The 11,731-nt window shown below is 43.3% G+C and overlaps 1 protein-coding gene across 3 annotated transcripts in view; it reads right to left on the bottom strand.

The window, feature by feature from the left end:
• Positions 1–2,043, bottom strand: part of SPOPL (speckle type BTB/POZ protein like) — a 32,752-nt gene extending 30,709 nt beyond the window's left edge. The window contains exons 1-2 of one of the 3 annotated variants that reach the window (XM_057380326.1): positions 1,828–2,043; positions 12–141 (exon numbers count right to left, since the gene is read on the bottom strand). The gene's annotated coding sequence lies outside the window, so the exon portion shown is untranslated. Of the gene's footprint in view, positions 1–11; positions 142–1,237; positions 1,418–1,827 lie in introns of those variants that run through there. The other 2 variants (XM_057380328.1, XM_057380327.1) reach the window with 2 other exon arrangements.
• Between the last annotated feature and the right edge of the window lie 9,688 nt (positions 2,044–11,731).

Below are 11,731 nucleotides of genomic sequence, written 5' to 3' on the forward strand. Positions count from 1 at the left end.
TCAACTGTTACCTATTGCTGTCCTCAGCTATTTYTTCTCCACTCTAACTTATGTTGATAATGACAACTGGTTTCATTCTCTCTCCYGTATATTTATGTTTAGGTGCTTTCAAAGGCACAAAAATCAACAGAGAAACACAACCTAGAGAAAAAAAAAAAGAGAGGAAAAAAAGTATTTTTATAAGATGCCATTTTAATTGAACATGCAAAACTGTTAGCAGCATGCACTGAAAGTTGAAATCAGTGACTAGGGCCAGAAGAAAGAACTTGGTGGCTTTTCAAATTCATTTCATATTTGTCTATAGCATATACAAGTTTTTAATAGCAACAAGTAGCTTGCGCCACCTATGCAAGTACAGAACGTAATACTTTATTTTCACTGACAGTTTAAAAGAAGACTGCAAAGTACCAAASTTAAAAGTTTGGCAGAAAGCTGTTTCGAGGGAATATAACACCAAGGATATTTCTGGATATCTAAAATCTCAGATTTCCAGAAGAGAGTTAAAAGCAGTTTCTGCTGATGTATCAGAGCCTGACAAGTTTGCAGCTTTATATACAAAAGGCATATTGTTTAAAAAATTATTTTCCCTTTCCTGAGCAAATATCCTTTTACAGAGTGAGGGGGAAATACCATGCAATAGACACACACTGGAAATCCTTCACAAACATTTATGGTTGTTCTGGCCACACATCCCAGAAGGCCCAGAGAGAGAAGCCAGGTTAAAATACTTTCAGAAGTGACAGTAACTGCTAAGTGCYTCCCTAAAAAGGAATATTTATTGCCAGAAATAATAAAGCTTTTACTAAAAACAGAAAAAGGGATTTTTTTTCAACCTTTTTTTTTAAAATTATGGTTAAAACAAAATGCCTTGGCAGTCATACAATGACTTAGCTCAGAACCACTGTGGTAAAAATTCCTGTAACCATATGGGATATCCATCAAAATAATGCTTTCTGCAGAACTGATAAGAATAAGGAAGGACCCAGCTTGACTATGTCACAGATTGTTCTTCCTGGCAGGAGGTTCGAAACAATCCTTTTTGTTCAAATAGGATTTTTATAGCTCATAACAACGTTTTAAAAAAGAACTGAAGAATACATTCACAAAGCAAGGCTACGTTTTAAAACAGATTGCTGAATTCAGTATCCTACAGTTAACAAAATACCGAGAGCTCATCGATACCGCTCACGCCGTTCCCTTTGTTTTGTTGTTTTCCGTTCTTTACGGCCTTTCTCACCTACTTCTGCCCTCGAAGAGCCAAGTGTGATGCAAATTTCCCCCGGACTCCCGGGAATTTCAGCAGACGACATCATCAGGTGAAACCCAGCCTGAGTCAACTCCACTTCCTGACCACGTCTAAGATGGTGCACGCAGCCCGGTGAATCAAGGGGAGCTTTCCTCACACACCATCCACTCACTCCCTGCTACAGCGTCCCCAAACTTTGCCGCAGCCCAGACACGGCAAACAACCTCCCAACCAACCAACCCACCTCCACACACCCGCTCCCCACCCCCCCCTTTTTTTTGCTTTCTTACAAGACGCGAACTTCCCAAAACAAACTGCACTGGGGGTGGGTAAGGAGGGCACGGCGGAAAGCAGGGCGCTGTTCGGCGGGGCTCTCTCTCCGCGGCCGAGCGGCGGGCAGCGCTCACCCAGGGCCTGCAGGAGCCTGAGGCAGGGACCGCCGGATCTCCGGACCGCGCAGAGCCCGCCCCGGCCCGGCCTACCCGCGGCACCTCCCGGCGCTGCCCCGGGGCCCCAGGGCACAACAAAGGCTGTTCCCCCCGCACCCGCACCCGCACCCGCACCCCCAGCCCGGCACGTACCGGATCGCGGCGCTGGCGGGGCGGCGCGGCGGGGCTCATTCCGCCGGGGCGGGGATGCTGTGACGGTCACCGGCGCCCGGCGGGAGGCGAAGGCGGCGAGCCCGGGCGGCGGTGGAGCCGCATCGCTGCCCGCGCCGAGTCCCGCTGCTCCCGGCCGTGCCCGCCCCGCGCTCCGCAGCTCCCGGCTCCGCACGGCCCCGCTCCCGCTCCCGCCGCACTTCCGGGAGGGAGCGGTCACGCGGCCGCGGGACGCGCCGCTTCCATCCGGGAACGCGCGCGGGGCGGGGCTGCGAGGGGCTGTGTGTGCGCGCTCCCGGGGCTGTGGGTGCGCGCTCCCGAGCTGTGTGTGTGCACTCCCGGGGCTGTGGGTGCGCGCTCCCGGGGCTGTGAGTGCGCGCTCCTGAGCTGTCTGTGCGCGATCCCGGTCTGTGGGTGCGCGTTCCCGGGCTGTGGGTGCGCGCTCCCGAGGCTGTGGCTGAGCGCTCCCGGGGCTGTGGGTGCGCACTCCCGGGGCTGTGGGTGCGCGCTCCCGGGGCTGTGGGTGCGCGTTCCCGGGGCTATCTGTGAGGTTCCCGAGCTGTGGGTNCTGTGTGTGCGCGCTCCCGGGGCTGTGTGAACGCTCCCGGGGCTGTGGGTGCGCGCTCCCGGGGCTGTGTGTGCGCGCTCCCGCGGCTGTGTGTGCGCGCTCCCGGGGCTGGGTGTGAGCGCTCCCGAGGCTGTGGGTGCGCGCTCCCGGGGCTGGGTGTGAGCGCTCCCGGGGCTGTGGGTGCGCGCTCCTGACTGTCTGTGCGCGATCCCGGTCTGTGTGTGCGCGCTCCCGGGGCTGTGGGTGCGCGCTCCGAGCTGTGTGTGCGCGCTCCCGGGGCTGTGTGTGCGCGCTCCTGGGCTGTGGGTGCGCACTCCCGGGGCTGTGGGTGCACGCTCTCGGGCTGTGGGTGCGCGCTCCCGGGGCTGTGGGTGCGCGTTCTCGAGCCTGTGGGTGCGCGCTCCTGAGGCTGTGTGTGCGCGCTCCCGGGGCTGTGTGGAGCACTCCCGGGGCTGTGTGTGCGCGCTCCCGGGGCTGTGTGGAGCACTCCCGGGGCTGTGTGTGGGCGCTCCCGGGGCTGTGGGTGCGTGCTCCGGCGCTGTGGGTGCGCACTCCGGGCTGTGGGTGCGCGCTCCCGGGGCTGTGGGTGCGCGCTCCCGGGCTGTGCGTGCGCGCTCTGGGGCTGTGGGTGCGCGCTCCTGAGCTGTCTGTGCGTGCTCCGGGGCTGTGGGTGAGGTTCCCGAGCTGTGGGTGCGCACTCCCAGGGCTGTGGGTGCACGTTTCGGGCTCTGAGGAACCACAGAGGGTCAGCCGGGACCGCAGAGCTGCCCGGAGCTCTGGAAAGTCTCCACTGAGGGAGACTCCGCACCCTCTCCGGGCACTCTGTTCCAAAAAGAAGTTCTTCCTCGCGCTCAGGTGGAACTTCCTGTGCTGTCCCCTGTGGTCTTGCCCGTCCAGAAGGATGGAGCACCTCTCCTCCAAAAGGGATTGATTGTTCAGCCTGGAAAAGGGAAGCTTTGGGGTGACAAAAATGCGGCCTTGCAGTACTGGAAGGGAACTTACCGGAAAGATGAGGCAAGACTATTTATTTACAAGAGGATGTAGTCACAGGGCAAGGGGGAATGGGTTCAGATCGCAAGAGTAGGTTTAGATAAGATACTAGGAAATAAAAATACATTTTGAGGGTGGTGAGGCGTTGGCACAGGTTGGTCAGAGAAGCTGTGGCTGCCTTATCCTTGGCAGTGTYCAAGTCCAGGTTGGGCAAGGCCTGGAGCAACCTAATTTAGGGGAAGGTGTYGCTGCCCATGGCAGGGGGATCGAATAAAATGCTCTTTAGGGTCCCTTCCAACCCAAACCATTCTATGGTTCTATTGCTTGGCACYGTCAAGAAGACCCTGGCTTCATCTTGTCATCCCCCTTTAGAATTTTTTGCACATTGATGAGGTTGCCTCTCAGCCATCTCTTCTCAAGGGTTGGCAGGCCCAGCTYCTTTCCTCATCGTGACAGAAATGTTCAGTCCCCAATCATCCTCATTGCYKTCCACTGSACCTYTGCCCTCAGGGGTCAGCAGGGCTTCCCWGAGGACTCCTTATTTACTTATTTATTTTTTATTTTGCTTTTCAGATGAAGTTGACCTGAAATTGATGCTCATGTGCTCCCACTCTTGGGGCTGGAGCRAAGCCCAGTCCTCAGTGACTGCTTCCCCATGTTTGGGGCTGGTGTTGGGCTCTGAGCTTCTCACCCTGCCCACAGATCTGCTCCTGGCTGGCACAGACRTGGGCTTTGATCCCTTTAGTCCACACCACTTGACCAGGGCTTTTCTGCTCCCTCCACGTGTGTTCACCACCCAGCAGTTCTAAGAGCTGTGGGTCAGATCTGTTTCCTTTAGACCCTGGTGAATTTCTTTACATCACTGAWGTAGTTGGTTCTAAAAATAAATGGTGTGATAATTTGTAAATTACATACACAGTGCTGCAGAATTCCCTGTGGAGGGCTGAAAATAAAACTTAAGCAATATGTTTTGCTTTGTTTTTCAAACAAACAGGGCTTTAAAGAAAACATCCTCTATGGAGACAATTAAGATCCAGTGACACCTTAATTGCTTCTCTTGAGAATGAGCACTAAGAATACACACACACACACACAGAGCGTTGTGCTGTGTAAGGATACCCAGACTAGCAAGGTCTCAAAATCGATACAACTGCATTAGTGAGGCACAGAGCCCTGGATAATTCATCCTGCAGAGAAAAACTGCACTGACAGGGCCAYGCTGCCTTTGGTAGTACTAGTTCTCTCAGAACTATTTCAGGAACCCGTCCAGCAACGCACAGTATTTTCAGATGTCTCAGCATTTTTTGTTTATTTGGAGTCTTTTTCACACCAGCCCTTGCGGGCCACAGCTTTAGATCCACAACCAGTGCTCACTCCATTTAGTGAGCAGGTGGACCAGGCTGCTTTTATATGGCCCATTTCTTAGAAGAAAACACAGTAAACATTTGTCATTTGTGTAAAACACAAATAAAGAATCAGGACGTCTGGTGGTGTGAGCTGAATAGTTCGATGATTGCAGATCCTGTTGCAACTGGGAAGTGAAAGATGTCCATTCTTTCACAGGGCAGAATTCTGTCCCTCTTATTGGAAATTGGGGGTGCATTCCTGTAACAGGAGAGTCTGCAATGGGAATCTTAGGATTTAAATAGAATCATTCAGCACATAGGAAACATGGTGAGTCAAGTGAATCCTTGTATCYAGTAACCATCATCTCCCTTAAATCCCACCCTAGAGAAAGTCTGCAAAGATGGATCATTATCAGAAGTTGTGGAAAACATGCATATTTGCCAGCAGTCAAAAGGTGAGATTACAGCTCATGCGTCCCTTGGGCTGAAAAGTTCTTTTGCTCACCCTCCGATATACAATATTGTGGGGGGTGTGGGCACATGCCACAGCAGGGTGTGTAAATGGTGGCCAAGAAAAGCAGCTACCRCCTTTCAGATTTGGAGTCTCCAGCTGGTTTTAGCAGAAGTTTAATTTACTTTCCCATAGTTCTCACCCACTGCTCAGTCCTATTCCCTGCCACTCCCCCTCAGATTCCCATTTTGCACCCTCTCAGTGCTAAATTCAAGTGTCCCGCATAGTCCCTCCTGTGTAACATGAAGATGAAACTCATGCATCCCATTAGGGTGCATGGGTGTGATTTGCATTTTGGCAGCATTTAGTGGGTTAATTGAGAAAAGTGACCCTTCATGCCAGGTGTTTTACCAAACACAGAGTTTGTAATCTAATTAGAACAGAAAACAGTAGAGAAAAACGAGTCAAGGTGAAATGGTTAAGCACACTTCCAGAACAAAGATTTTGGCAGAGACCAGAGGGAGGACAAAATTTTCCTGTGTCCAGAGTGGATGCCCGGGTCATGTTTCCTCAGATCAGGCAGGAGAACCCACAGGAATGCAGTCTTACAATATACACCATTTRCTGGCAGGACCTTGTGGTATTTATACTTCTCAAAGCTTTTGACACAAAGATGCCATGTTCATTTATTGTCCTAAATAAAACCTAATACTTACTGTATTTAGTTTCCAAACTGCAGCCTGAGAAACTATTTCTAAAGAAACTCGAAGAAAGCACAATGGCTGTTGTAGTTGTTTTTAATTGTACGTAGAGCCAACAGTACTCCATTTAGACTGCCCATCACTTCTAATTATGAAAAAGCTCTCATTGCGCACATTTGTGTGTGAGGAAGGATTGTTTCATGTGAAAGACCTGTAAAGATGTTGTGATTGCATGAGCTTCGAAGCAGTAGCAGCTTCAGAGATTAAAGTCAAGAGAAGAAATCCATTGTTGTAGAAGTTCTTTCCTCCCAGTTTCCACGGGAATATAGCAATGTTTGCACTGCGGTATGAATCCTTCATTATGAATTCCTCATATGGAATGGAATGGAATGGAATAGAATAGAATAAGAATAGAATAGAATAGAATAGAATAGAATAGAATAGAATAGAATAGAATAGAATAGAATAGAATAGAATAGAATAGAATAGAAATTTCTGTTAAAAGGGACCTACAAAAGTCACTTACTCCTGCTGACTACAGTCAGTCTGGATCCTTTCTAGAGGGGCTTGTTCAAACACCTTAATTAACAGTTCTTTACAGAGGTTTCTTTACAGAATAATTATTTTTAAGAATGTTTCTAGAAAGAATAAGGAATATATAAAGAGTATATTAACATACTCTTACAAAAGGATTATTATTTCGAGATTTTAAGTGCTCCAATCTGGGCAGGAAATAGTGTGATCAAGTTTTAGATTGTTGGGGCTTTCACCTTAGATAAACCCTTCAAAATACAAATTTTGTCTGCTGTAATATTAAATAAATCTGCYGTAATATTTCCCGTGCTTCTATGTGAAATAGAGAATTTATTCCAGGTTATTGGAATAAATTCATCCTTGTTGTGGGATATGAGGTGAGCTGAATTCAGCTGCTGCACATGATGATGTTAGCTCTCAGGGACTGCAAACAGATTGTTTTTGGTATTACTCCCACAGATTTAAGGGAAGTACTTGCATACGTAAACATGAGTTGAAATGATTTGCAAAATGCAGTTGTGAGTGGAAGTCATTCTCTATGCAATAAGGAGTCACATTTCAATGGTGAAATTATAAATCSTAATTACAGATTCATTATAAAACTCCTTGAGATATTTCTGGTGAAAGGAGCCATTTATACACATGCCTGTAAGCAKATTGCTGCAATAAGTTTTCAAGATCCACAACAGGATTATGTCACTAARAAAACATTTTTGAAAGAAATTAAARACAGGAATATTCATTTAATCTGTTTTCTTAATCAGTRTAATTATTTTATTAACRTTAATTTAATCTATTTTCCTAATCAGTGTAATTATTYTATTAACAAATCCTAGAAAAATCARTGAATAAACAAAAAGCAACCCAAGAGAGGGCTAGTATCACATGCTTTCTGTTTTCTTTTCCTGTCTGCTGTCCAAATGTGAGCACTTTCTGGAGGAATCATGATAAATCYGTAACATCTTATTTCATTCAACCCTATTTACTTTTAACACAGCCAGCAGACAACACTGCAAATGTACTGCCAAGATGTGTGGGTGACTTTGCATAAAGTAAATGCAAAGGCAGATCTAGCTGATATGAATCACAGTTTTATGGGCAGTTTTAAAAAGAGTGAAAAATTTCAGCAGGAAAGTTTTTAGTCTTTTTATAGTGTAGTGGCTTCGAAATTTGAATTGCTTTTTGGAATTTAAAGTTCCAGGGCATTAAGATATTATTCAATTTAGAGTGACTTTTCCACCATAAATTCTTATGTTTTCCTGGACGGCCTTTCTGAAANAAAAAAAAAAAAAACAAAAAAGGAAAGAATAAAACTGTTAAGCCACAACAAACAACTAATTTCCTACAAGTTAGTGATACAGCTCTGAAATTATTCAGTAATGTTTCAACAGAATGGGTCTTCACTTGAAAAGGTCAGTGTTCTGAAGCCAGCACTCTTCTGTGTGAAATAGATGCTAGTTTTCTCAGAAAGGTTTTAGCAAAGATGCAGTTTCTTCTGAGAGATAAGGGTGATGTTGGAGGAGTGAAGTGTTCCTTCCAGTGGCTGTAGCACAGAGCCTGTCAGTGGGGAATGAGTCATAGTCAAGTCTCTGTTTTTCCTGATTCACTGTGAGTTTTGATCTGTCTTTCACCACAGATAAAAACTTAACCACCAAGCTACTGTAACCACCAAGTCTTCTCTGTTCATACTTTGTATAAACAAACACTAGTTTTAGCAGTGTTAGGCTTGAATTTGGGATTTCCAAACTTTGCCTGAGCTCAGCAGCTGCTGGGTGTGAGCTCCCCTTTCTTCTTCCATTAAAAACAAATAAATAGACACTGAAAATGTCAATGCAAAATATGAAAACATTTGAGTTTTCTAACTTTCACAAGGGAGGCAAATGTTTTCCAAATAGTTTTAGTCAGTTTTTCAACACATTTTCTTTCAAGAGGTGCTTATATGTTATTAGATTTAAAAAAGAATTATTAAATAAAATTTATTTTGTGTTGTCGTGTTCCTTTCCTTCCTCTTTCTGTGTTTTCTCGATTCACTGTTATGCCTTAAAATAGAGTAAGGACTTCAAAGAATGTATCCACTGAAAACTGGTGGCAGCACTCATGACAGTATTTTTTTCTGCAGAACGAGGAGCTGCAAATCACTGACCATCTTTGTTTAATTCCTCTTCAGTATTTTCTAATGTGGCATCACCAGTTTCTTGTAAAAAAACCCCTATATTTCTTTCAGACATGCACCCCAACAAATCTGATTTTGTATTTAGTGTTTCCTCATTAATATTTGCCAGTACTCCACAACTATGATGCTGGGTCACAGGATTTTTCTACTTTACTCTCCCTTCATTGCCATTGTGGGCTCACTGAGGGTCACAAGTGAGATGGAAAACCAGGGGTATTATTTGATGTGCTCAATAAGTCACAAACCTGACAGCCACTACTGGATGTGGTAACGTTTTTTATTATAGTTTCCTCAGGGAAAGATTATTTTTCTTTTATTTCCTTGGAAAATTATTAGACTCTTTTCAGATCTTGCTAAAGGATGAGAAAACCTCTTTAAAGTTCTTTGCAAATAAGCATTCCTCTCCTTCCCCCCCCCAAAAAAAGTAAAATCAAACCCTGTGTTTTTAAATGTTATGCCAGATTTCTCTTCCTCTACTTCCTTCTGCTCTCCAAAAAGCACTGAAACACAAAGGGGCTTCCCTTCTTCAGACTTCAGACAGTGGGAAAACTTCTTTTTATATCAGAAAGCAACAATAAAGAGCAAATTTTGCTTTGTGGCTTATACTCATGAATTTGATAATGATGCCAAATGCATAGTCTTTTCCTCATTTCAATACCAAGTAGCTTTTAAAATTACTTTAAACATAACTTTCATGAAGGGAAGAAAGCCTGAAGTTCTTAATKTTATGAAAGCCCCCAATATCATCATTTATAAATGAAGATATGCCCAGCATCTGAACACGATTCAGTTGGCTCAGCGAGCCTATGAACAGACTCTCAGAAGAATCAACAGATTCTTCACTGAATGAAGAACTAAATGTGCTGCTAAGGCACATTTAGAGGAAAAGCCACACCTCAACTCAGTTCTGTCAGAAGGACAAGTTGTTTTGAACTTTTTTACCCTTTTTGGTTGTGAGATTCTGTGGCGCTGCCTCTTGAAACAGCCTYCTGCTTCCCAGCTGATAAACAAAATCCTTAATTATGCTGCTCACAAGAGTACATTTCAATATTAATATTCCCCAAATTCTCTTGAGTTTCATGACAGGACTTGGYTTAATTGTCTCTATGTATGGTAAAAAGACCCATATTCCTTCTGATGTAACATTTTATAGGACTGAGSTCTTCTGCCATATTTTGCAAACTAAACATTTTTAGCATGGAAACTTTCTTAAGTTATGTATTTGTGCACTTATTCTGCACAAAATGCATAACTTTTAATAATGACTAAAATAAAGCAGCATTATCATTTCAGTAAAGTTCTATTTTTTACACCTGCCATATATGCAAAACAGGTAACTGGATATTTACTGATTTTTGCACAATAATTTACCCACAGATTTATGAGTAACACACGAAATTGCCTATTTTGTTCAGTTGTGTATAATGCACAAAAAATCCTCTATTTTTCTTACTCTTTTTTTTTTCCTTATTACACAATATTTTGTTAGGAATTCACACATATGGGGAAAATGGATTGGGGGAGAAATACTAAATTTAAAGCTCAGGCCTTCAGATTTTACATGTGAGTTTACCTCTGTTAATTCAGAAGGGTAATTAATCCCTAATGAAACATGTTTTTATTGTGTATCAAACAGCATTTTTGTTTGACCATAAATTGTTTTTAATATTTTCTTTTTAAAGCATTCTACTGTCTCTTTTTTCTTTAATTTTTCAATTTCACCATCCCCACAAAAKTCATAATTTATACAGCTTTATTCACCACTACTATCTATAATTATTCTGGTCATATGGTTTTAATAAAATATAAGTTGTTGAAGTGTAAGRCTCTTACTATCCTCCAAAAAAAGTTAATTTTAAAGTGTGCTGGACCATGTACTCTAGATAATAAGCAATATTAGATGTATATGTATGTAACAWTATCTTAAGTAGTGAAAGTAATATAATCTGTGCAATAAGTATGAGTGTCTATTGGGAAATCTCCTAAGCAGAATGATTCCTGAATTTTATCTTTAAGAAATGTTGGAGATTTGMGTAAGAGATTCCCCATTTCTTGTGAATAGATCTAAGGACAAATGAAATGGCATTTTCTGAATACCAGAAAAAAAGCCAAACAAATTTCAGGATTATTGGAAAGATCCCAAWGCAAATGCTAAATACCAAGCTGGGAACAGAGAACAGCCCCATGGTAATTTCTAACAGAGTTATGCTGGATATTTGAAATTTTGATGAAGCAAACCTTTTCATTTTAAGACAATACAGGTGTTTCTCACTTATTTTTTCTATCTTTCAGCATCAATTTAGATTTAACACCTTTTTTACGTATCAGTGTGTGCTATAAGTACTCTAGTTCTCCTTAGCACAGATTTTGCACTGTTGATATTTTCATCTAGTTCGTTTCTCCTCACTGGCAAGCATTTCGTGTCTCCAGACATACTATGATTCATAAGATGAATAGCTTCCCCTTGCTCTGGGATTCAAGAGACCAGCATGGAAGTATCCTATTCCTAGAGCAAAATCTCAGATGAATAATGTATTACGACAAGTGTATTACTCAGTGATGGAGATCTTCTGGAGCCTCTTCAGCAATTTAAAACTGCTGGCCAGGAAAAGGTAGATTAAGGTGGATAGTGGTCTTCTGAGTCAGATTATGTAGTGGTAAAACAGTGTTAGAAGCATTTTGCAGTACTGTAATTGGATTCAAACTTCATTTGAGAWTTTAGCTTTCAACTGCTTTACCAGATTTACATAACACAAATGGTAATTWTTGGAGAACATTGTACAGCAAACTCTCATGTGCATTATGCTTAAATCCAAATCCCACTTTTATCAAAAGGTGAAAGTAACTTCTTCTTTTTTTTTTTTTTATTTTAAACAATCTCCTGACACCATTGATTTGGAAAGATGTGAAATTTTCAATAATTTCARTATTTACATGTGGGTTCATTTTGTATCTCTTTGTTAAAAAAGAATTGTCCATAGTTTTCGCAAGCATTTATTATAAGCCAAATTCTCTTGTAACCCAAAATTCAGGTCCTAGTTGCTCTCAACTCTGTGTTTTTTAAAACTTGGAACACTTAAAATTAAATACTTGAGGTTTAGAATCTGATCTTTTAATGTGGCT

Source organism: Malurus melanocephalus, unplaced genomic scaffold (genome assembly GCF_030028575.1).
Source record: "Malurus melanocephalus ecotype Western Australia unplaced genomic scaffold, MMel_1.1 scaffold_445, whole genome shotgun sequence".
In the NCBI taxonomy this organism is placed as follows: Eukaryota; Metazoa; Chordata; class Aves; order Passeriformes; family Maluridae; genus Malurus; species Malurus melanocephalus.